General features: G+C 41.6%; 1 protein-coding gene across 2 annotated transcripts in view; it reads right to left on the bottom strand.

The window, feature by feature from the left end:
* The window catches only part of thrb (thyroid hormone receptor beta), a 103,979-nt gene extending 91,904 nt beyond the window's left edge, over positions 1–12,075 (bottom strand). For both annotated transcript variants that reach the window (XM_065471474.1, XM_065471475.1), the window contains exon 1: positions 11,706–12,075. The gene's annotated coding sequence lies outside the window, so the exon portion shown is untranslated. The remainder of the gene's footprint in view (positions 1–11,705) is intronic.
* Positions 12,076–26,475: the final 14,400 nt, after the last annotated feature.

Raw genomic sequence — 26,475 nt, 5'->3', positions numbered from 1 at the left:
ATGAGCACACTCAGCCAAATGCACATTATTTCTAAGCACAGAGCACATGTGGGCACAAATGATACTGACGTTCTTCTCACTCGCAGCAGTGATCGTTTGATAACGTGTGGCATCGTTGCAGAGGTCAACTGTGGCAGTGTAATATCTAACTAAGACATTTTATTTTCTTTGTCACTCATTGTTTTTCTTGAAAAATAACGTGTAAAGGACACATTTCACCGTTAAAATTCAATTAACTTGCTACACTTGATAGCCGAGACAACACGAGGCCGCATGTTTTCATGACTTAACAGGTTGGACAGTTGTGTCTGTATGTGAGCAGCTGTTTTTGACAGCTGCAGAGTACAGTATGTACAGCCAGGCACAGATCACACCACCCAGCACAGTTTGTCAAGACTTATTCCTCCTCATCACTATGACAGTTTCACACACTATAGTAGTGCCAACCAAATACTTTCTATAGACAACGAGACGGTGTACAGGGCGAGACTTACATTGCCAATATTATGTAATCAAATCCTGCAAATGTAGCAATTGTAATGCGGGAAAATCCCACAAAATTACAGCAGTCTCATTATGTTCATGCTCGTAGGATTCACAATTTCATCTTGCAGGAAGGCACACACACGTGTGCATCTGATGTACATCTCCATCAACTCATTATGTTATTATTGCAGAAGGACAGCATTAGCATAACGCTAACGTGTGTCTGAACGACTAAACTGACTGAGTGCTAAAACTGACCTAAAACTGGCTACAACAATATAAAAAGCACATTTTAACAAATCAATGTAAGCGTAGTAGTTGCTGGGTGACGATTATTACATGCCTGCAGCCTCACGCTGCTCCACCTGCCCCCCTCTGCTCCTCAGGCCTGAAGCACATCTGACCGGGCTGCTCTGTATTTCTATTTGCTCAGGTTGGTTCTCCACACTCTGGACTCTCCTCAGTCCAGCTGTGGTTCCCTCGCTGCTCTGCACAGCCTCAGCATGCCACAGCTCAATATTCCATCTGCTATCTGTCATCTTTTACATAACTGCAGTCTGCTATGTTAATGACAGCAGACGGCTAATGTGACTGTCAGGGAATTCATTGAAAATTCATTTAAAAAAATGTAACAACACCAATCTGACTTTGTGCACAATCATATTATGATTTTACATAACAAAGTCCTTGTGTGTGTTATACTAATAATAATAATAATAATAATAATGATAATAGCCGTTCATTAATCAAATCACTCAGCCTTTGATGTTAAACTGAACAGGGACTCAAACCAACAACCTCTGGGTTAATTTCAATTAAGTCCCCCATTATTTGTTAACACAGCAGACAGGAACCGTCCAATTACCCCCCCAAAGTGTAGAAATCCTTCCATGGGAAGCACTGAAGGGGAAGTATATGTCAGGCTCAGATTAAATAACACATATGGACTTATGTAGTAATAAGAAAGAGTGTAAAGAAAACGAAATGTACTGTTTCTTGCAATTATCAAGCAAGAAAAGAAAATCACAGAAACAAAACAGAATTTGTCCCAGTGAAGCTGCAGCACCCAAATGAACAGACGAGATCTTTGCTGATCGCTCAGCTGACAGCTTTGCACACCATCGGCAAAAAAAGAACAGGCAGGATTTCTACCCGTCTACATCTGAGAACATACTGTTCAAGTACAAAGCAAGCAGACTTTTGCAGTGATCCGTATTATGAAAAGAAGTTTAGTTGGAGCATTTTAACTTAACAATCAGAGTTCAGGCTTGGATCCAGCTGAGCATGGTTTGCAGTAAGTACTGAAAGAAAAGCAGCCAAATATTGCTTAGCATAAGTGTTAGCTTTAGTTAACTGTTGGAAAACCTGCAGGTGACACAAAGAGCTCGTTACAGATGTGCAACACTGATAGGTTTGCTGGACTGATGTCATGTATCCAAACAGACACTAGCTGTGCCTGAAATCACCCTGCCTATTCACGCACTACATTGAAACTTTGCTATGTTATGTGAGATTCCATATTCCAAAGGGTAAACATTTTGTTTACTTGATGCCCTGATAATGACCAATGCAACACAAAGGTTTGTGTTTATCTCTGCAAAAACTGAGGGATTTGATCTTCTAAACAGCTGCTGCAGCACGCTCCAGCTGTGTCCAAGCATTCCTGAGCAGAGTGGCAACACCACTATTTGAATTCCATAAAAGAACACATAATCGTAGCATTTTGGACACAAACTGTTGCATTAGTCAGACTTTTACTAACTGCCAAAGATGTTGCAGCAGGGAGAAAACGTTAGGAACAACAATCAAAATACAACAGTTCTGCCATGAAATAATGAAATCCATAACAAGTTCATAGAACCCCGTGTTGGGTTCACAGGGATGAGACTTCAGCTGTCTTTTGAAGATAAGATTTCCCAATCGTACATCCCTGAAGCGTAAAGCTGAGCTTTAACTACGGTCAAGAACAGCAGAGGTTTGCATTTGAAAGAAAGAGCCAGTGTGATGAAACACGACATATCTGAGCCATCAGCTGGATAAATGCTTTGATCAGAACACAGACAGATGTGGTCTGTGGGATGTATGAAGTATCAGGTACAATAAAAAGAGCATCATGTTCAAACTTGTAGAAAGGCTGTTACTGAGCTTTGTCTTTTTCAGCTCACCTGTTTGGTTTGTACAGCCACTTAATTAACCACTCACTCAGTCATCCAGTGAAACTGTGTGAAACTCTAGCACACAAACATAAAACAGTTTATCAGGTTTGTTTCACTTTGCATCCTGACGCATACTTTCAAGTGTTTTAACGAGAAAACTAGCTGCCACTAGTTTAAAGGGTTTACAACCTACAAAATACTGCATGTTTGAGTACTGCTTGCAGGTCTTGCCTTCAGCTTCAACAAGACCCCACATCTACTTAGGGCAATAAGTAAGGGCAGCCAATAGTGAGAGAAAAAACCTAAGGGCTCAGACGTCACCGTGCCTCTTACTGCTGCTCACTAAGTTCATTGCTGAACTGAGGCATTCATATTTTCCCAGCTTCTCTCAGACACATGAAAACTTAGTGAACGTGTTTATCCTGAAGAACATTTACGGCATCAGCTCATGACGAGTACAACTGTAGGAATGCTGCATTCATGTGGATGGGAACTGAGATCCCAAGGCCTTTTTAAAAAACACAACACAGCAGGTTAAGGGCTGTGTCAGCAACAACGTGGGACCACAGGGAGGTTAGGTAGGACTGATTTACCACACATGATCATCTCTACTATGCTCAAGCTCATCTGACTCCTCAAGGCCAGTTAGTGAGTTGTGAGTTAGTAGGACAGGCCAATGAAATGGCAATCATTTCAAAATAACTTTTCCTCTATAGAAATATGAGAGACTGTCGAAATAAAGTCGACAGAACTCATTCCAGCCACATTGTGACAGACGCAGCGCACCATAAAATAAAGACTTACAACTTATTTTGATAACTATGGGGTTCTGTGCACTGGTCAAAGCATTCGACTCCAGGTACACAACGCTCAGCTGAAAACACTTCACACAAGTGTATATCACAAGTGTCAGGCCAAAGTATTGGAGGAAATCCACAACGTGGCCCAGTACACAGCAACAACACACAGACAAACAGCGGTGTCCAGAGACAGACGGGCTGGTTTCCTGCCCACCGCACGGACGCAGTAATGACAGCTCGTCTCTCCCTGATCGCTCAGCTCCTGTGCATGTGCGACATAACGCCAAATAAGGACCATATTTATGACATTTTTGATGGTTTAATTGAAATGTAAAAAAAGAAGAAGTTACAGAAAATGCACTACATTGATAAATATGTAATTATCGGGATAAGAACTGACTTACATTAGGATTATTTTCTATTTAAAATCAGACAAAGAAGCAGAATAGTGTACTCTGCAGCCATGTTCAAAGCATTTTTTCACAAAGGCAACGCCACACACACACACGTGACCTGCACAGAGTTCACAGATCCAGGTACAGTTTGTGCCTTAGCACAGAGTGGATAACAGCTGCAAGCCTCACAGCCCACCTCACTGAGACAGCGCCGCCTTTTTATTTATCATTTATTTATTTATCCTGACACAGTCGTCAGTTTTCTTTATGCTCCTCTTTGTTTACGTCTAAAAGTTCATTGATTATATAGAAATGCTATAGTATTATGTACTAATATCTACATTACTTATTTGGAAGTGACCAAAGAATTTAGTTCTCCATTTTGTTTGTTTTTGGTCAGAATTTATTTATTTTAACATTTATTTTATTCAATTTCTATTTTTTATATTTAAAATACTGTGGTATGATGTTCCATAGTACATTTATCTGTACATTGTTTAACTTTTTACAGAAAATAAATCATATTTAAATCAAATGAGTTATACCTTCACTTTGGAGTGAAAATGAACTTTCAAGCTTTCCAATCATTTGATTTATATGAATTATTGATTCTCATTGGCTCCGTTTTGAGAGTCCCCCTCATCACTAAGCAGCAATGAAGAAATTCCATTCATGCAAATGAATCTGATGCGGTGCATGTTTGTGGAGGTATGCTCCTTTCTATTTGTCATGATTACACGTATTACACAGAACACTTTTCTTAAAAGTAATGCAGTACATTACGTAATCACTCCCAGGGAAAAGTAATTCATTACACTACTTGTAAGGTTACTTTCATGTTACTCTGTGAAACACACTCATAATTTAACAATATGAGGCTACACCCTCACACACCCTAATGAGGACACACACGTCTCTAAGATCTTAGTGAATCCAAAGCTGACCGCACAACGTGAAACTGAAAAGCAGCACAAAAAGGTGATGGACACAGTGATTCTGCTTTAGGAACCTGAACAGGTAGAAGGGGAGGCTGCAGCCTGACTGCTCATCTGTTTGTTACCTGTTGACGTTCAGGGTCTGCTGCTCGTGTTCAGCATTCACTCAGGTTTCACTCTGGGTTCTTGGCTAGCTTAGCGTTAGCATGCTGTCTGTGCAGATGCGTGCAGAGAACCAAAGTTGTGTTAGCAGCACAGTGCAGTTGTTTCTGTCCTGGATGCAGGACATTTACCATTTATCGTGTCCTTTTGTGCAATAAAAATAATCCATGCTTTAGCCTGTATCGCAATTTCCCTCCTCTGACACGGCAACTGAAATCAGCTGATTGTAGCACGAGTGCAAGACCTGATAGGCAGGACGGACATGGAGGCAGACTAACAATCCCAAGGACCTGGACCACTCCACTCCCATTCCTATAAGTGATGTATATCGATACACTTTATGTTTTCCCCCCATGTAGTCACAGCATACCACGGCCCAGCTGCCTGAAGTACTGGGCCTAAGCAAGGTTCTGTTGCACTACGGTCGAGCTCTTACCAGAGCCAAACAGGAAACTCCATAACAACAGCTGCCTCTATGAACATCACTGTGTTCAGTAATAAACAGACAGCAGGCAGCTGGCTCATTTTAAAAGTGGCTACCAGTAGCCTGTCCAAAATCCTGTTATAACCAAACATCACAGGATCAAATAACAATAGTGAAAACTGATGTAGCAGAGACCGACATATTCCTACTGTCACTGCACACATGGTGTGGCTATGCAACTATGAAAGCCATAATGCAACGATTAGAGCCATCGTTCAGTCTGACATGTTGCACAAATTCAGCCTACAACCAGGATTTCATCAGCTGTAATCCTCCCTCACTGACCAAGGGAAGTGCCATCAAACCTGCCTCACTGTGGACATTTGGATCCCTGAGCTCCCAGTTGATGTGTCACCAATCTAACACCTGCAAAATGCATGAGAAGTTGATTACAGCCAGACAAAGCTTTGTCTATTAGATCGAATAACCAGCCAATCTCTCCTTACAAGTCCCAGTGCTGAACGGGACGGACAACATTAACTCGTGCCCATTACTGAATATTGAAAATTGCAAGACAAATGAAGGTAACTGCAATAAATTATTTTAGGACGGAAGAGGGCACATTAGGCCTCATGATGACACAATCATTAATTTAAGAGTTTAAATCACGACTTCCTTAAGAGGAAATAAAACCCTATGGTGAGCCTTCAGTCTTCAAAATCATAAATAAACAGCTAGCTGAAGAAGTCCAGTATATTTATCAATCACATCTAGCTAGCTTAATATCAAAATGTGTGCAAACAATCATGTTGGTAAGTAACCCAGTGGTAGCAGCAGTTTGACATTTATTTTTATTGGATCATAATGACGTGGTTAGCTGTTCTAAGTAAAAATGTTTGTTTGTTTGTTTGTTTTTTCAGCCCACACACCAAAAACTAAATTAACAAAATATGAATTTAAAGCCCATTTTAGCAAAAGATGGGTTTTATTTTAACAGTTTTACCATTTTTAAAATGCCAACGGGTCAAAATGTCCCCTTAACAACAACAATTAAAGGTTTTTACTCCCAAGTGAAAATCTAAAGATAAACTTAACAGAAACACTGATTTGTTTTATCTCAATATCAACTGATGTGGGAAAAAAAGATTAGAGAATAATTTTCCACATCACTCAGCCCCATCCAGCGTAGATGAAGGTACCACTGCACTACTATTACTGTTTTTAACTTAGACTTGGCCTTCTGTCAGCTTTAAGCTTCCAGACTGTGTTTATACTCATCTAAAAAGTGAGTGTAATGCACTGTGCTATGAGAGGATCTCTTTTGTAGTGATCTTGTAAGTCAGTTATTGTAGTAGGCCATGATTAGGTGCAGTTCAGTTCTTCTCAGTACAATACTCTATGATTGATTCCTGGACTAATTCAGGGACTGGAGTATTGATTTTAGGCTGTGATGAAGCCCTGACATCCGGCTCTCTGTGCCATTACATCTTCCAACACCTAGCTCACCACAAAAACAAACTAATATCTTAAACTCTTGGCTTAGGATATCAGGCCAACAATTGCACTTAATATCTTTTCAGCTGTCAATAAATACAGGCTGATCCAAAACGTTTCTGCTACCACAGAATCGCATTTTCTCTTTAAAAAACTGATAAATTCATATCTGTTGGAATGCAACAAGGTTATCACATAAGAACCATAATGAGGATTGCACAGCTTCAACCAAGTCTGCATGCACTTGCATGTAAACACACACTCTGACTTGCAAAGACAACAGCACTCAGAACAGAAGAGGAGCAGGTGCACAGCACGGGTATCTCAGCGTAGTTATAAGGTCTCTTAAATCACAGCTGAATGCTTCTCATTATAATGGCCAACTGAAACTTTGAATGAGACAGTGAACGCCTCCATTACATCATCTGAGTAAGGGCAGCCTGGTGAAGGTCATCCTAAGCATTTAATGCAGGGACACTGGAGACTCTGGAGATGAACCAATCAGACCGCCAGGGACCAGAATCAGCTGATTTCACCGTTCCTGGACCGGTGATCGCCGCTCAGCCTCCCATATGACTATTTATAAGCCAGTCTGTTTCATCCATGCACAACACATGCACAGTGGCACAAGCAAGTAGCCACACACACACACACACACACACACACACACACACACACACACACACACACACACACACACACACACACACACAAACGCTAACATGTCCTAAGCATGGGATTTCCTCATTATGAGCAAAGACACAAAATAACCCAAAGTACTTGTTTGGTAAAGTAAAATGGTGAAGTTGGCTACACAGCGACTCATTTTCAGTTAACAATTTAACCCTCCTCCCAGAAGCAGGTGACTTTATTATCTGCCGTTTCAATGAGAGAAGATGCTTTAAATTAGAGCAATCTGGGATACATTTAATAATTTATTTTACAATGAAAATTAGATTTTGCATTAAAGAAAATAGAATTTCTTGGTATATGCTGTCAGGTATAGTTCTTAGAAAGACAACTGGAATTTATACACTTCAAATCAGTCAACAAAATTTACATTTAGAGCATTTCCATGAACTCTGAATTTCACTCCAACCCAGACTACTTTGTTCAAGCAAACCAAACTTCTCATTCTGTAAGCAAAAATGATGATTACGACTACCACAGCATGGTTATTAAAAGAATGTGCACACAAATTTTAATAAGGCTTCTAGACATGAAAAACAATCAGGCCAAAGAAAAAAAAGAGTTACTAAGATACTGAAAGTATCCAAAGACTTCGCACACACCACACTCAATAAATTCAACATAAGCCACGGCAGATGAAACAAGAGAAATGTGCGTTTTAGCTGCACACTAGGATGAGAACGGGTTTCAATTAACCAAACAGTCCGTTTTTTGTCTACAGCAGCGGTGCCCAACCTGTGTTGCTCCACAGACGGTTTAATGTCAGACAGTATTTTCACGGACCGGCCTTTAAGGTGTGGCGGATAAATACAACAAAATAAAAGATACGACAAAAACTGTGGTATTTTGTAAATATAACAATAAACGTGAATTCAGTGTGTAACTGTGTAACTTTATTAGCAGCGTCCTCCTGAAATGCACCAACAACATTGAGAGTAACATCCTCCTCTCTGCCCCTCAATGCTCTCTGGTCACTATGGTAACGCATTTCTTTCAAAATAAGACACACAACTACAACACGGGAAAGACCCAGGGAAACCGAGTTAACGATAAAAACCCTGAAAACCATCAATTTCACACCCGAACCTCAACTCTCACGGCCCGGTACCAAACGACTCACAGACCGGTACCGGTCCGTGGCCCGGGGGTTGGGGACCGCTGCTCTAAAACGTCCATTTTCCTCTCATTCTTACCGGCGCCTGGTGAGATGCGATGATCTAGTGGCAATGGAAAGTGGCACCTAGCAATGCTGTTTGCAAACAACACAAATAAAAGAATGCACTACCAACTTCAAGCACTGATTAGATTTATTGGCACTGTACAAACATGAAAAGAGTAAAAGTATAAAACCAGAGGCGACTACAGCTTCAATAAGCCCTGTGTGGAACTTCTTTAAATAATAATTAGTAAATGAGGTCGAGTGCAAACTGTCAGGTAAAGCTAGCCGGTCTGCCACAACTACGCGCAGTCATCTGGGAGCAGTTTGAGGTCTTCGGTAGTAAAAAAGTCAAATCGCTCCCATTAAATTCAAATAGTATTTGTGGTTCAAATGTGCCTTGTTTGCATTAGCATGCCCATTAACTGCGTACACAGATAAGTTCACGCAGTCTTGCTGTGTGAACTCATCACAGGGGCATTGTTGGCTGGTCTGTAATAGAATAGAATAGAATAGCCTTTATTGTCATTGTACAGGGTACAACGAAATTGGAGTGCCACTCCCTTGGTGCAAAAATACAATAATAAATATAAATGTAAAATATAAAAGGTGCAATAAAACAAAAAATAGTAGGTGAGTAATGTTATTGCTCATTGTTATATCATCACTTCAAATAATGGACAAACAAGAGACTGCGTCACAGTTACCTCGGAAATTGGATGTCGGAACTTGGAAGTGTTTTCAGTCCCGAGTTTGTGCATTCAAAAGAAAGCTTCTTAGTAAGGTAGAGCCGTCAAGCATCACAGCATAAGACTTGTATTTGGGGCTTTTGGACTGCTGCAGTACATTCATGATAGAGCCTGGTCAGTGCCTATTTAGTGAGTCACAAATGGAAAAAGTGGCATGACAGTTTCAAAGTTTCAGTTTTATTACTGTTTATGTTCATTGCCGCCATCTTGGATTGTTGGTAGTGCTGCTCTGACTTTCCAAGTAAGAAACCCTATTCATACTGGGAACTCTGAAATTCCACCTTCTGAATTCAACTGGATTCTTACCCTGGTTGATAAACACGAGTGTGACCCAGAAACATGTAGACTCTACAAATAGGAATGTACACAGTCACTAAGCACAGTAGCAAAATAGTGTAACGGTTTACACAGTTGTCTAACATGCAAAAGGTCCCTGGCATTGCATCAGGAAGGGCATCTGGTATAATTATCTGCCAAATCAAATATGCAGAGCTATTTGCTGCCACGACCCCTTGTGAATAATGGAACAGCTGATAGAAGCTTCTTAGAAATGAAATCTGCACAATACCTTTGATCTCTCAGAATTTTCTTAACGGACTTGTCAGAAACCTACTTTGCGGCGCGCCATATTACGCCTCAGCTTTTCTTTATTAGGGGACAAAACTGACGACTGTCAAGGCTCCACCTTAAATACATTCAAACAGGTTTCAACGCACACAACAAATGCTTAACAACAACCAACCAACACATTACGTCTATTTGCTGTAGCTGGTTCTGCTGCAAACTACATACAGTGCAGATTGGATATACTGATATCACAAGTCAATACTGCCCTCACACGCTCTTGCAAAAAGTCGCAAAGACAGAATGACCTTAAATACCATTCATTCAAAACCACTGTTTCCTTTACTTTCTCCCTTTTTGAAATAAAACGTATCGTGCTTGAAAATGTCTGTTAATTCTGAATTCTATAATTGAAATGATCTTTCGATGTTTTGGCACAGAGGGCAACGTTTTTACTTGAATTAATGATGTAACTGTTTACTTGGAACAACAGCAGCAGTCATATACTAAGTGCTGTGCAGCCATAAAGCCTCTCATCCCAGCATCAAGGCAAAAACGAAACAAAAACAAACGAACACAAATTCCCACAATCAGCTCTCTCGCTCAGCCTTGCACGAGTTAGCACACCCCCCCCCCCCAACAGTCCGTGAAGGTATCACTACAGCTTGTTAAACGAATATCGCACTACGGCAAGGCACATAGGACAGGTGACGCTTGTTTGTAAATAGCTTAACACTTGGGAACGACTCTTTCCACTAGAGCCAATCATCCAGCGCCGCCGACTCTATGTAATCCCAAACACTAAAGTCGCTAATGCACTGTGGAAGGGTCTGCTTGTTTTACACGCCAGATGTTAGCTGAACACTTGAGTGAAAGTTCCTGTTGTTAAACCGAAAGCAAAGGTTAAGGCGGAAATCTAGGTGACATACATGTATTCAAGTCAAGTGACAGAAGTAAACCGAGCCATGCTTATTGCTCGTGGGATACTTTGAGCTATGAGGGAAACGATAACTTGGGCCCGAAAGCAACTCCCTCAAGTCTTTATCAAAGCCATTCCGGGGTACGTGCTGTTCTGTTTTCCTGACAGAACCTCGAGCCAAATATCTGACAACTGCACGGCCTCTCGCTTTCTGTTGACATTAGCCAACTGTGAAAAAACGCGGATGAAAGTTTCTGTATTATTACAAGCAAGTGTACAATTCGGCGACGGTAAAACACACCGGGAACGGAATAAAACTTTAACTTTTAGCGAAATTCTTCTTTTATTCCTGCTGCCTCACTCCGACAACACAAACCGCCGTGGACACGGAGAGCAGGGTCAGATCGCTGTTATGTTTAAATATTTGTTTTGAAACGTTGCTGTTTCAAAAAGAACTGCGCACCGAACTGCTACACAGAACCCGACAGTTCTGCTGAGGTCCAAGTCACATTTGTCCACGAACCAACAATCTAGCGGTTAGCAAGGCACTTGAATTGCACGAATTGTGAATGAAGTTCGTTATACGCCGTCCCTTCATAGGACATAAACACATTTGCGGCTATGTTAAAAATTAATATGAACAATAGCTTAGGAAGCGCGATGCACCGCGATTTAGCTACCACAGTGGCGCACAGCTAGTTTTTGGAGAGGCTGCTGTTAATAGCAAGACTGCTGTCAAAAATACCCCCAACCCCACCCTCTAAAACAAACATACCGCATATGCAAGACGAAGCCCGTGTCCAAATATCACTCGGAGTCCCAGTGGGTGTGCATTCCGCCTCAACTGGAACCAGCGTTGATCTCCGTCGGTTAAAGTGAACGGGACACAGCGCCAGGGTTTAACCTGAAATGACCCGCGCCAGTGCAAATCAGGCGAGGTCTATGCGCGCGGAGTGGACTGAGTGCAGGGTGAGCTAACGGTGTGAGCGACTGTGTCAGTGTTTGCTCTGGACGCTGAAAACTTCAACGTGGAAGCGAAAACAAACGCTGAAAAGAAACAGCTCAGACACATTACAGACGACACAATTGCAGCTCTCCGACTGAACGCTGTGGGGAATTAGAGAGCAGAGCAGGAACTGAGCGAAATAAGCCTCGCCCTTATTACAAACTCCAAGTTTTTTTTCTCCTCGCTCTTTTTCGATGGCGGTTGGCTGCTGGTACAGTAGGCCCGCCTGGTACATGCCGACAGGGCAGGAAACGCTGCTCCAGCTTTATTCTGCACTCGTGTGAGGTGGGCTACTTAGTAATACACTACTACTGGATATATACGCAACGCTGGCCTAAAAACAGCACATATATTGGACTCTGTTCCACTTTAGTCATTTTTGCGTCACTTTCTACAGCTACATCCTTTCAGACATTTGCAAGTTATGCATGTGCACACAAGTATGTAACAAATACTTTATGCAGAAACCTGAATACTGTTTTCTAATCGTTTCTTTGTTTCACATAAGCTATCATTTACTTGATTCATTATTTCATGTGTGTGTGTGTAGAACATTAAGTAAGGTTGAATTTCCCCAGCAATGCTCTTGTTTTCAGCAACAACAGTGAAAACTATTAAAGTAAACCACTGATGAAAAGAAGTATGTTAACCTGGCTGTATCATAGAGAATTAGGTCATCTGAACTTGAATGTCAAAATACTGTGATGTAATAAATTTGTGACTTTAAAAGTTACTTGTTGTATTACTTAAATGTTGTATAACATTTTGGGTTTTTCCTCACTCCTTTGCTTTTTGCAGGGATCCTCCTCACCGTGCCAGGTGGGTGGGCAACCCCCCAAGTTGTGAGTGTAATGACTGGAGAACAAGGTGACATCGGATTTTGAAATCGACACCACAGGTGGATCTACTAAAGTTTTGGATGAGTTTGAATCTCAGTTACCACAGCCTCAAGGTAAAGATCAGAGGTCAAGTTTTCTGAAAATCTGGTGAATGTGAACATTTGAGAACGAGACAATGCAGAAATTTGAAATTATTACCATAGGTTCATCTCAGGTACTTTGATGTCCAGGTCAAAGAGGTCTGAAAATTACTGAGGGGTTTCACATTTATACCACAGGTGCATCTACTACGTTCTTAATAGTTTTAAATGAATTTTTTGCAGGACTGAATATTCAAACCTTGGACGGAATTCTGTCTGATCACAACTTGACAGGGACGATTCATACAACTGTAAATGATCTGTTAACCATTTTAAGACTAAGAGTCAGTGACATGTGGGTTTTGATTAGTGATCAGTGTAACTGTGGTTTGTACAAAAGACTTGGTTTGGCACTTACCACAGCTTTCACAAGGCCTTTGGTTCTAGTGAAGTAGTGTTTGTTCTTAATTCCTGTAGATCACTTCAAGCATATAGTCAGATTGCCTTACAGCACAGCATTTTTAAGGTCTCATTTTCACTGATGAGAAGAGTCAGCGTCACTCCAAAGCTCCAGTTTGCAATTCTTGTAATTATATTAAACCAGCTTTTTTTCACTTTTACTTTCACAGTCTCTTCAGACTCTTAACCTCAATTAGTTGACTTGACTTAAACCATTTAAGGCTTCACCCTGCTGCCTTCTGGCAAGAGGTACCGGCGCCTTCGGGCCAGACTACGAAACAGGCCGTCAGACTCCTGAACACTCAGACACTGGACTGACACACACACACACACGTACCTTCATACATTTCATTACCTCAAGTACCTTTTGCACAATGCTCAGTCTTTTTGCACAACCCACTGTCATTGTTGCACTTTCCTATTGCACTGTTGTGTGCCTACATCGTTCTGTTCTTTCTGGTGTTGCACACGTGCACTTTCTGTCGTCCTGTGTTGATTTACGCCGTCTTTTCTCACTGTGTACTGTCCCACTGTATGTGGTTGAAATCACAATAAAGCCATTTGACTTGACTCTTGACTCACATTTTTATACAAGATGAAACTACATTTGTTACTGGATGCAGTAAAGAAATCATCATCAAATGTTGCTCGGCTATGAAGAAAAATGCACTGATTAATAAAACATTTTCAACTCTGTTTGAGTTCAAATATAATCTAAACATACAAACTTAAAATAGTTTAAACAATACAAAACCTAAAGACTACAGGATGGTTTTAACAACAACAACAAAACTTCCCTGCAGCAGACTGAACAAGGTGCACTGTGATTTGGGGAGTGAATGGCATATACAGGACATTTGTCCACCTTCTAAAGTACAAAATATAAAGTTTGAATATCTGGTCCAAGCAAAGAAGATCAGCTCAGCTGACAATCTGCCTGGAGATTCATTCTTCATGGTCTGTATTTATTTTTACTCTGATGTGGAGTTTCATGAATGATTTGAGTAAAATGAAGTATATTTTGAACATTGCGAGGCAGTTTAGAGCAAGTGGTAAGGAAAGTGATAAGTAGATGGCATCAGCAGACTGGTACTTTATTTCCTGGCATCTCCATCCTGCCATCTTACAACAACCCCAGTTGTCAAAATCTTACTGGTTTTATACAGAGTTTTACACACACCTGAACCTCATTAGTCTCTACCATTAAGAAATAGGTTAGACCAAACAATGCAACCTAAACAAAGAAACAGGAATAAGATTATTCATCCCATTGACAAACCCATTCACACAGCTAAATGTTTGAAAGGTACAACACTGCATACAGTAAAACTCAAAGGCTATTTAAAAAACAAAAAACAATACTATACAAAAGGAAAAACCCTTCGTTTGGTTGTACCCAGTGAGGCAGTCAATGGCTGTATCCCAATTCAGGGTCTGCAGCCTTAAAGGCTGCATTTTAAGGCCGATTACGTCACAGCGGCGCACCGAAGGCTGTCCCAATTCAAAGGCTGCTCGAAATGCGGCCCTGGAATGTGGCCTTCATTTCCCTGAATTTTAAGGCTGTGGCGATGTAGACTTCGTGGCCCAACATATCCCACAATTCATAGCGCAGCAGTCACTGTGGATAATTTTGCCGCAGACGGCAGAAGCGTAGCGGCCGAAGAGTAAACTGTTAAACGTAAGTACTGAATATTATGTCACTTATTTATGTGCAAATGTTTAATAATGAAGAACATTAAAACATTACTGTTGGCCACATGTCGGCAAAGTTATTTGCCATTAGCGATGTTTGTACTTTCAGCGTTTACTTGGTTTTAAAGCCTTTAAAATATAATAACACAATAGTCGGCCTTAATCTTACAGAGAATGTGATGATTTTATGGATAATTAAAGTCAGTCATATATCCACAAACACAACAAGCTGAAAGTCAGTGATGCTGCTCGGTTTGCAGTCCTCAATATCACGGCACAAGCAGGATTCACTGCACTGTTAATGTTAGCTATGTTATATTGCTGCCTCTGTTTGGTGGTGTCGAGCCAAACGGACTTTAACGTGTGTTTGAACGAGCTGACGGTTCACTCGTTAAGCTGAAAGAAAGATGCTTTAATCACAGGAGTCACACATGTGTCCACTGGACCATCTGGGACTCTTCTTGTTTAGCACTCGTAATAACACAAACACTAAATCCTCCTTCTCTTGTGCTGTTTTGTAGCAGTGTATACACCTGAGACTGTCACCTGTCTGTCTGTCCTGCACTCTCTCTCTGTTTCTTTCTCTCTGATTGTGGAATAAAAGTATGAACGTGTATTTATAAGTTACACTTGTGTTTGAATCCTGCAGCTTATCACACATTTGATTTCCATGTGTGACAACTGCAAGTGTCCAGAGTGAGGACAGACTGAGGGACCCACTGCTGCACATCATCTGTGAGGCTTTGCACCCCTGATGATCCACCAGGACAAACTCAGCAGTGTGTGAGGAAGAGGAGGAGGAAGAGCCAGCAGCAGCTGACAGATGGAGAGAATAGACAGACGGTTCCCTGTTTGTGAAGGACTGCTAGGAAAGTTTAACATAACTAATTGTCTGTCCTGAATCAGTCTTATTAGGTAATGTTCAAATAATTTTATCATTCCAGTGTTTTCAGTGTGGGAGAAAGTACTCAGGGCCTTCAAGTTACACACTATGAAAGGCAGCAACAAGTTTAATGTTCAGAAACCTAAAGTATGTATCAGCAGCAGAATGGAGCTAAAAATAAATGTTTGTTTCAGTTCTATGAAGCTTTGAGTATTTTGGATTAGTAGCACTGCTGTGTTTGTTGCATCATATTGCTGTAATTGTTTATATGCTTTATATATTCTGAGGTAAGTTGATCTATAGTGTTACATCATATTCTATAAGGATGTTATGTGTTTGTTTACTTTCTGCCCAGTTTGACCCATTTAGCAGAAGTCAGTCTGTTTAAGGCTCTGATATCTATTCTGTATGACTTAAAGCAGTTATGACATGGTCTGATTTTCTCACCCAATAAAGGAATATTTAATATATCAGTCTACTCTTCATTTTATCAGAAACAGTTATCACAGCTCGTACATTTTCTTTTTATACATATATGTAAGCATTGAGCCAAATGTAATAATGCCAACATATTAGACGAACAATATTTGTCTCTTATGTATAATACATCTACATACACACTGTCAAAGATACTTGTCTTTGAGTGAAGATTTAAGGTGATAGGAAATATAAATAACTGCAACTTGAATCTTTGCTGAAGCTCAGTGTTAGACACAGAGTTCACTCACATGAATTTCACTCACATGTGCTGTACCAGTGTACCTGCACATGTGATGTGACAATAGAAGTGATTTGATTTGAGAGTTCACACTCACTGCTGTAATAACTTATAATGATTAATATAATAACTATAATTTTGGCCATATCATATTTACACTGACTTTAGTCTCATGAACAACATTAGCTAATTGTTATTTACTAGCTAATCTTAAATGACTGTTCAGTACAGATATGAAGGCCAACAATCATGTTTTACAGTCCTGTGGTCTCAGCCTCAGATACTTATTAAATCACACAAAGCTCGTGTAGAAACAAACACACGAACAAAATATGTTCTCCTTCATTTCTGTCAACCACACGTTTCCGGCTATCATGGTTGCTAGGCAACCTGGGCAGCGCCACGGAGGCCAGACTGTCCCATTTCACAAGCCTCGCACTTCCGGCCTTAGCGGTCTTTGAGTACGCGGCCCTTGAGGACCGTTGAGGCTGCGTACTTTAAGGCTGCAGACCCTGAAATGGGATACAGCCAATGACATCATGACTCTATATAAACAGGAAGTGATGGGTCAGCCCCTCCCACACACCTGTTTTGAGTATATGACCAGAACAAAGGGACAAACAAAGGTAAGTATAAACAACATAAGCAAACATAATTTACCAGACATTTACCTGTCAACAGAAGAAAATTTAAATCACCTGAAGGTTGAGTAGTATTAGCTCTAAAAGCATATGCATGGATGTAAACTGTGCTACCACAAACAAACCCAGGATGGTACGTAGAGCAAAGTTACACCAGCAGTGCCTAAACTAAAGCATTATGGCCAACTGTAAAATAACATGGGATAAATTATCAATATGTTTAAGGGACAAGTGGTAGATAAGTTCAAGCCTACCACTGTGTCATAAGCATTTTAGGAAGCTGACGACTGCCCTGTATATGCAATTTTATGCGAGTTCTCAACATGCTGAATCTCTGCATTGGAGGTCATGATAGCAATGTTACCACAACTATCAGACACAACTTTTTGGGGAAATACTGTTGCTTTAAAAGTACCAAATGTCAATTAAAATCGATGCTTAGGAAGGATTCCAATATCAATGTGAAATGAATCACTGGAGTTGCTGTCACTTGGTATTTCTATCAATACGCTGTCTTCCTCTGCTTGTCAACCACTATGATGTTGGTTAGCCATCACCAGTTTGTCCGCCTGTATCTGGAGGTCCCACAGGATCTTAGCTTGGTCATTCTCCACCACCCTAGGGGGACATTTTGCGCTTGGACTTCCAGGCCATACTCGGCACAGATGTCCCTGTATATTATGCCGGCCAGTTGGTTATGGTGTTCATTCTATGCCCCGCCTGCTAGCATCTTGTGTCTTGCTATTATGTGCTGGATTGTCTCGGGGGCATCTTTGCCTGGTGTGGTAGACCTCAGGCTCTATAGATCTTGTTCTTTGAGCTTGTTCTTGTGCTGCTATGATTAGTGCCTCTGTGTTGTCTTTCAGCTTTGTCCAGCCACTGGTAGGATTTCCTCAGATCAGCCACTTCTTCTATTTGCCAGCAGTAAATATAATGCTTCCAGCAGCTCCTGAACAATGTTCCCTCTAATTTTTCATGTGTCTGAGCGAACACACAAACTCCCTGAGCGGTCCCTTGGACCACTGTGAGCAACAGCAGACGTGTGCACTGTGGTCACGCCAGCATCCAATCCATCCAAGTTACATGGTTTATTAAAGTAATCAAATTACAGCATTTACATTTATGTTAGACTACTTTTAATTAACTGCTTTAGCCCACTTACAATGAAAATTTTTAAAAAATCTTGTTCATGACCTGTGTAGTATGTTAACACTATTGGAAGGAAAAATAACTTGAACTCCAATTTTGAAAACACAACTTTCTTTTTTTTGTTAATAAAGCTCTGACTTGTATTATGAGTCTGTGGTCTGGGAGAGAGTCTGTAACTCTGTCTGCAAAATACAGTAAATAATGACCAATGTTGGGAAATTAATTATATAGTTACTTCTTCAAAAAAGTAACTGAGTTTTGCAAACAAAGTTTTTTGCAGCTGTTTACCTAAAAATGCAGCCAAGGTGTTTTTTTAAATAAACATTTCAAACTATTTACAGAACAATCAGCTGTTCTGCATCACATTTGATGCCACACAAATTATTTGTGCCACTCCAAAAAATAATTTGTGTCCACTATGAGATAAAGGAGAACAGCAGCCTGATACCTGCAGGCCTGACAACAGGAGATGTATCACTGCTGTAACACCTGTAACATTCAGCAGTCGCCTCATTGTTCTGACACACACAACAAAACTATTGACTACACTACACACTAACTACACAAGATTTGCGCTAAACGTCACAAATCTCTCACATCTCAAACACGCCGTCACTCCTAAAACTTCCCCCTTCCTAAACAACCAAATGCCATGTTGCCATATCATTTTTTGATTGGTCCACATGGTACATTTTTCCACCAATAGGAAAGGGTGGGGGTTTTTTGGTTTTGTTTTTGCTCACAGGCGGACAGTGCTTTGGAGCGTTTTCCTTATAAAACGCCGTTTTTACCGTTTCTTCCCGCAGTAAATATAAACAACGATAGTATTCAGGAAGAAAACCAAACATTGCAGATATTTTTATCATAACTCTGGTTTTACGTGGCCGATCAACACAATTTAAAAACTGGTATAAAGTCCACACTTTTTCCGTCAGTTGTTCCGTCTGTCCTGCTCACATCTCCAATGGTTGTACACGTTGTCATTAACGTGGCTTCACTCCACATCAGCCACGCTGCTTTGCTCGCTAAAACACCGGTGTCGGCACATAAGGACGCTGTCATAGCCTGTCAACCACGTTGATTAGCTGCGTATATACGAATGTGAATCGCATCATTGGCTGGACTATGGGATAAGGTGGCATCGTTCTAATCCCATAATTGTTAAAGTTTTAATTTTAATTTCAATTCAAGTTTGATTTTTTTTTTTGTGCGCAACGCAGATTTTCTGTGCGCAGAGACCATGCCGACAGTGCGCAATTGCGCACGCGCACAGCTTAGAGGGAACATTGCTCCTGAATCTACCCTGGGGTGCAGATGGACATTTTTAAATTCAAGTATTGAGTGGCCTTGGAAATTGGTACTTTCCAAAAAATAAATTTTGCAGGGATTCAGCCCATAGATAATTGCATTAAATTCTAATTTTGCTGATACATTTGGTTCGAGTAGTCGCAAACTCAAGTCAGGTTGTAGAGTATAGACTGCACTGCATCTACCTGTCATTAGCATAAGTACCACATTTAGTCACAATGTCAAAATCACAGGTGAAGTGAATAACCTTGATTATCTTGTCACAATGCTATGTTGTATATTGCTGAAGACCAAGCACATCACCCAAGCATACTCAGTGACGGTGGTCACTTGAACCTGTAAGCAAATACCACTCACCACAAAGAAACATCCCAGGGTTTTGGCCTAGCATCTACATCACAATCTGATCATGCAATTGATTTAAATTGATCTATTCATTATTCCAGTGAATAATCAGATAAAAATACTTGAGCAATAATAAATATTCAAAAAAGAATATTTCATCCTGTTTCATTTGTCAAAAAAACAAACCCTTTGTATTCATATGCCATATTTTATTTTATTCTTTTAAAGAAAACATTTTCTTAAATTTAAAAAAAAAAAGGATAAATAATTAATTCATGTCCATCTTAAAATCCTTCAGGTCAGTGGCTCAGGACGTGGATGTGCAGGCCTTGATGGCCAACTGGGCCAGACTGGCGTCGACCCCAGGCTGCTCGGGTGGAGCACATCTTAACGGCGTGCAGCCCTCCAACTTGAGTGGAGCAGGTCCTGGCGGCGTGCAGGTCCGTGGCACATGAGCTCGGGTGAAGTGGGACGCACCACCTTGGTTGCTGGAGCAGGTGGCAGTGTGGAGGCCGCAGGAGACTGGACAGGCTCAGCTGAACCCCCAGCCTGGCGAAGCAGGATGCTGGCTCTCCTGAGCCTCCAGCTGCCACAGGAAGAAAACACGGCTGTGGAGGATTGGCCATCTTCTTTCTGGGATCTGGTGCGGGTGGCGGGACTGGTCGAGCAACAGCTGCCCCCACCCAAAGAGCACATATGGGTTCAAGGATGGGCTGGGTCCTGACCGCCCTCCCCCTAGGAGCAGACGCAGGAGCTCGCTGGGTGCCGGCCACCTCCACCCAAGGAAGAAATATTGGTGCGGGAGAGGACTGGGTCACAGCTGCCCTCGCCCTGGACACAGTTGCAGGGACCCAGCAGACACCAGCTGCTTCCACCTGAGAAACGGGCACGGGTACTGAGGAGGACTGGCTTACGATTGTCCTCACCTGGGGAGCCGGAAATGACTGAACACCAGCTGTTCCTACCTGAGGAACTGGTACAGGTGCGGGGAGGAGCTGCGTCCGAGCTGCCCAGGGATCAGGGATACAGACGGACAGGGAGAGGGTTCAAGCGGGACTTCAGATAAAAGCAAAGTCTCTTGCGAAACAGTTTTTAGATTCCCAGTCCATACATTCATGTGTGTGACTGATTTGAAGAGACAGAGAGAGCCCCTGGAACACGGAGGCACTAAAAACAAGAAACACCGGGACGACACAGAGACAGAAAAAGACTAAAAACTATAACATGAGCACAAACACATAAAGAGAACCAAAACCATGACTGATGCAAAACCAAAGAATATTAACAAAACTCAAACAAACATGAACACTAGGTCACCGGACCCAGCACCATGACACAGTGTTGCTTGTATTTGTGCACATACAACAGCATAGGTGACTTCACTATTATATAGTGATATAATTAGGATATAATGGTGAACTGCAATCTTTTCACCACCTCACATAGTTCAGCTGTCCAATTAAACAATAATCATTAAAAAAAAATATCCTTTTGGATTCAGGTCAAGACTTAAAGTTCAGGCAGATGGCCTCATCAATAACAACCCAAAGCTTTAAACACATGATAATGTTGGCGTGTAGACTTTTGCTGGTGTGATGGCCGTGAAGCCTCCTTAGCTATCGATCTGCTTGGGCTGATAAAACTCCACTAAGAAAAGCCCGCTCTAGGAAGGCTTCTGTTTCCACATTTCTTGCGGGTTCTGCTGTGTCTCTTGAGAGTAAAAGCATGCAAATTCTTGGTTTATTTCTATCTAGTTCAGTTCTAGTCCTAAACTCAATGACAGTTGTCTGGCCATTGTTATAATTTAACTTAAATTTTACTGTAAGTTTAGATTTATTATTGTTATATATGGACAGAGTTTTCAGGGTTTCTGAAATCATAACCCTTAACCCTTGTAAAGTTAACTTAATAAACTAAGTTAACAAGCCTTTTAATGCTATTAGCAGCTGACCTCATGAACCCATCTTCCCTCTGATCTTCTTCACCTATAAAGTATCTGTGTGCAGTTGAGTGCCCATTCCTTTTGGCAACTAGGGCATTTTGTTCTGGGAGCTGTCAAATGCGGTTACAGTCAACATCAACACATCCCTCTAGACCAGTACACACACACACACACACACACACACACACACACACACACACACACACACACACACACACACACACACACACACACACACACACACACACCCCTTACCCAGTTGTTTCACAGATGATGATGCAGGTCAACTGACATTAACCATAAATGTATAATAGATCCTGATAGTTTGCTTGGTCAACCTGATTATTCCTGTGATATCTTTTGAATGCTTGACAAAATGCTGCATCATGTATCAGGTCATGTATCATCTTGTCCAACTGGCATTTCATTGTAAAGTGAGCTCTAAGAAACTTGACAGAATTAAGAGGTGACCATGCTCATCACCTTGTTCACCCCACAGTTTACCACATGACTCGAGATTTTTTAAGACACTGGTATTTTAATGTCAGTCTTATTTTTATAATAAAGAAGCAGACATGACACATTTAGCAGCTAAAAACACAGACCCGGCCAGATGGTAGATTTGAACCCAGCACTTTGTAGTTGTGAGCTGGCAGTGCTAACCACTGCATGACTGTACCAAGGGTTCAACAAGAACTTAATATTGGCTTTTATAGATGTGGTCAGACCAGCAGCCATGAGAGGGTAACATTAAGTAAACTGGACATTAAAGTATGGTACTGAGTCCATCAGCTGGTGGTCCCACAGGCCACAGCTACATGCGTAACTTGTGTTACTGCATTTAGTTATTTGTGTTCATCACAGTTTGAATAGAAAATCCATCAAATTAAGTGTTCAGGGAGCACAGTGTAGACATAATGTAACCATTTCAGAGACTGTAAATTTAGCAACAAAAATGTAAAACTTTCTAAATAGAGAGATACTCAAGATATTGGAAGCAATTAAAAAAAAGTGGACTGGTAGCTTCCCTTAGCCAAATTAGTATAAGGCACAGTTCATCCTGTATTTAGTGCCCAGAACACCTCTGTTCTTTGCACAGCTGCATTTCTGTTGGGGGTTTATAAATAGCACTCTAGCCTTCCACATTCCAGGACCAATTGGGGCGATAGGAGCACATTCTTGACTTCCAGGCAGATATTGCTTTGGCCTCTCGAGATCTGTGTTCGGCTGCTAGTCTATTCATTACACCGCTACCATTTTCCCACGGTGTCCATCTCAATACTGTCATCGTTACTCTAGTCCAATCATCTTCCCGCCTTCTTCTTTGAGTCACAGCCTCCGTTCTGCATGGTTTAAATCTGTGCTCTCTGTTATTCTCCTTTGAGATTCACATTTGTGTTTAGAGAGCGGTACTAAGAACGTGTGCACACATGTACACACAGACACACTGCCTCACTTCATGCTTGCTCCTCCCCTACTCTCTTGTGTCACTTAGCAGTTTTGTCCTATTATTTGTTGCGATTTAGTGTCTGTGAGCACAAGCAGAGGTTTTTTCTTGGGAAGTAACCGTGACCTCGTTTTCAGAGGCTTTTCTGACATTTATTGGTTGTGAAATATGTCAAACTTTTCTCCCCTACTTGAAGTTCAACAGCTGAGAGCATCTGGAGCACAGAAAAAGCTGCACTGAGGATTTTGAACTACGGTGTTTAAGCGTTGTCACTGCTGAGGATTAGTGGATACAGGAGATGTGTGGACACAGATCCTTATTCACTACGCTGCTGTTTCCAGTTTAAACGCCTTCATCAGAACAAGCACTTCGAATTGTACTTTGCTCCTCATTGTTTTTGAAAAGCAAGAGTTAACAGAACTAATCCAGTAAATGCACTGTTATCTGTAAGTTTGGTATAGCAATCTGTCTTTATATATTCAGTGTTTTATTTATTATATGGGGAAAAGTCCTGTCAGCCCTGTGCTGAGAGGGCTGTGGTCATCCGTCCATCCTGTTCTAATAAACCCAAATTTCAGCTTTAGTTCAGCTTTATTCAACAAATCTTGTCTCAATCCACTTTATATTGTAAGACCCCACAGTGTTAATCTAGGAGCAAGGTTCACTCAGGTTCATTCAGATTCATTGATGACACGAATGCAATTCAGTAATCAAAGGTGTGTTTTTGGCCATAACTGATCACATGCAATTGTGTATACTGTAACACGGGTGGACAGACGTGGATGTAAACCACAACTTAAATGTTTAACCGATCCAAAACAACCACAAGGAAGTCATTCTAGCTTAAAGGGACTCTGGATATTGTTAAATGTGCAAACATTGTTAAATATTGATAAATGCTGTGCCTGTCAGGTATCCTGTTGGAAGAAAACACATTTACATGAGAACAAACTGATTTAAAGTAAAGAACAGTGTGTGACTGCACAGTGGTTGTGGTGCTCATGGTCACAGTTAGCTTACATCCATTGACTGAATTCCACATTCATACCAACTTTATACCATTTAGAAAACAGACAGCATAAACAGTGTACTGTCAGTGTAGAGGGTGGACACGAGCCAGGACAACTCAGGAAACATCTGCTCACATCTGGATGAATTCATATGTGTACATCTGATCAGCTGATCTACTCAATAGAAATGATTGTGAGTTTGATTCTTTCCCACGCTGAGCCATTACAACCATTTTTAGGTTTCCCCACCTGCTGAATCCACTTTAACTGTACACATATTCAAGTTTAGAGGCAAAGTCACCCTCTACAATGTAGGCAACAGAAAATCATATATATATAGAATTTTCCTTCTTTTTCATCAAATTCAAGCTGAGTATTATTATAATTTAAAAAGACTAAAGTTTGTATTCCCATCTACTGATATTATTTCATCATTATGTTGGCACAAGGTTCAGTTAGCTGTGCACTAAAATAGAAACCTCCTGCAATGAGCTACTTTTTACTTTCTTATGTTGTGTACATTTCAGAGTCTGTGCAGTAAAAGTTGGATCAGTACTTTTACTGGAGTATTTTTTAACAGTAGTATTTTTAGTATTTTTTTTAAACTTTAAGTTATTATTAGATTACTTAAGTAAATAGCATAGCATAGATTAATTATTTTAATTAATCTATGCTTGGTACACAACAATGCCGGTACATCTAATGTTAGATAACATTCTCCTCAACTCAAAAACTATACTAAAATATAACCCAATAAAAATAGTATCATATAGCTATAATCTTTAAATCTAAGCTCTCTTCTTCCTCTCCTGTCTTTCTTATCTTTCTCCATCTCTGAGTGAAGTTAGCTCTCTTTCTTCTCTCCCTGTGAAATACAGCAGCCATGTTGTGAGGCTCACAACACGGACTCCAAATTACCATCAGGGTGTACAACCTCACCCCTGGCGTCGTTGCCCACCTCTCAATTTTAAATACACGTAGACATTGAGGGCTATCAGGAGGGGCTATGCGCTTACCTGCTGCTCTCTGGCAGGTAGCTCCATGCCCTCCTGGGTTTTAATTGCAGCTTAGAACACATATACATCAACACTACATATGAGCGGGTAGAGGGAGGTTTGGAGTCTTCTCACACCCCCGGTCTCTGCGGCCTGCTGGAGCGGGGGGGCTAGGAGGAGGAGTTGGCCGTCCGACTGGGGTCTGGTGTGTGGGGCCTCCCTGCTGCTGCGGAGTCGGGGCAGTCTGCTTCTCCCCACTGCAGGGAAAAGGGTAACACCACCTGGGTCTGGGTGCAGTTTCCCCCTCCAGGGGCAAGGGTACCTAGACCCGGTTCTTAGAGTACGCTTGGGGAGTGTGATTGTGTGTACAGCGTCTCTTTATGTCTGTCTCCACGTTGGTTGAGTGTGGAGTAATTGCCTATGAGAGCATGAGGGTGGGAATGGATGTTTGTATTTGAGTGTGCCTGTATGTCTGTGTCTATATGTCAGGTTGGGTATCAGACGCCACCTCTCTGGGACATCTCAGGCCCTCCAAGGTTTGGAGGCCTATCTCCCCCCACCACTTCCCCTGCCGGTGGCGGACGCCCTCAGACATCAATGCGTTGGTGGTTCTTTGTGTCTGGGGGTGGGCGTCCGGGTACACACCGGCTCACTCCTTGGTGGCTGCTTATCGGGGCCTGGAACCTGGGGCTCGCTCGGGCCACTTCGGGGGTGGGGTGCCCTCGGCCTCTCGGCCTGGGGCTCGGTCACTCAGGCACAGCTGGCTGCCGGCGGAGCTCACGGGCACGTCACTGCAACCCCCCCTGGCTTCTGCTCCGCGGCTGCTGAGTGATCCCTCATCTGGGACTCTCCTCAGCTCTTTCTGGGACAGTGGCGCGGCTGCCCCTCTGTTGGTCTTCCTTGGTCTCTTGTGTTCTGGGGGCCTCTGGATGTCTGGAGTTTTGATCTCCTCCATACCTGCTTCATGCCCTGGAGGATGGGACTGTGGCCCCCCACACCCTCTAGCAGATCATTACATTAAGGAACCTTTT

This window comes from Pelmatolapia mariae, linkage group LG22 (assembly GCF_036321145.2).
Source record: "Pelmatolapia mariae isolate MD_Pm_ZW linkage group LG22, Pm_UMD_F_2, whole genome shotgun sequence".
NCBI lineage: Eukaryota > Metazoa > Chordata > Actinopteri > Cichliformes > Cichlidae > Pelmatolapia > Pelmatolapia mariae.
The sequence above is the reverse complement of the archived record's forward strand: the minus strand, read 5'-3'. Positions and strand labels throughout refer to the sequence as shown.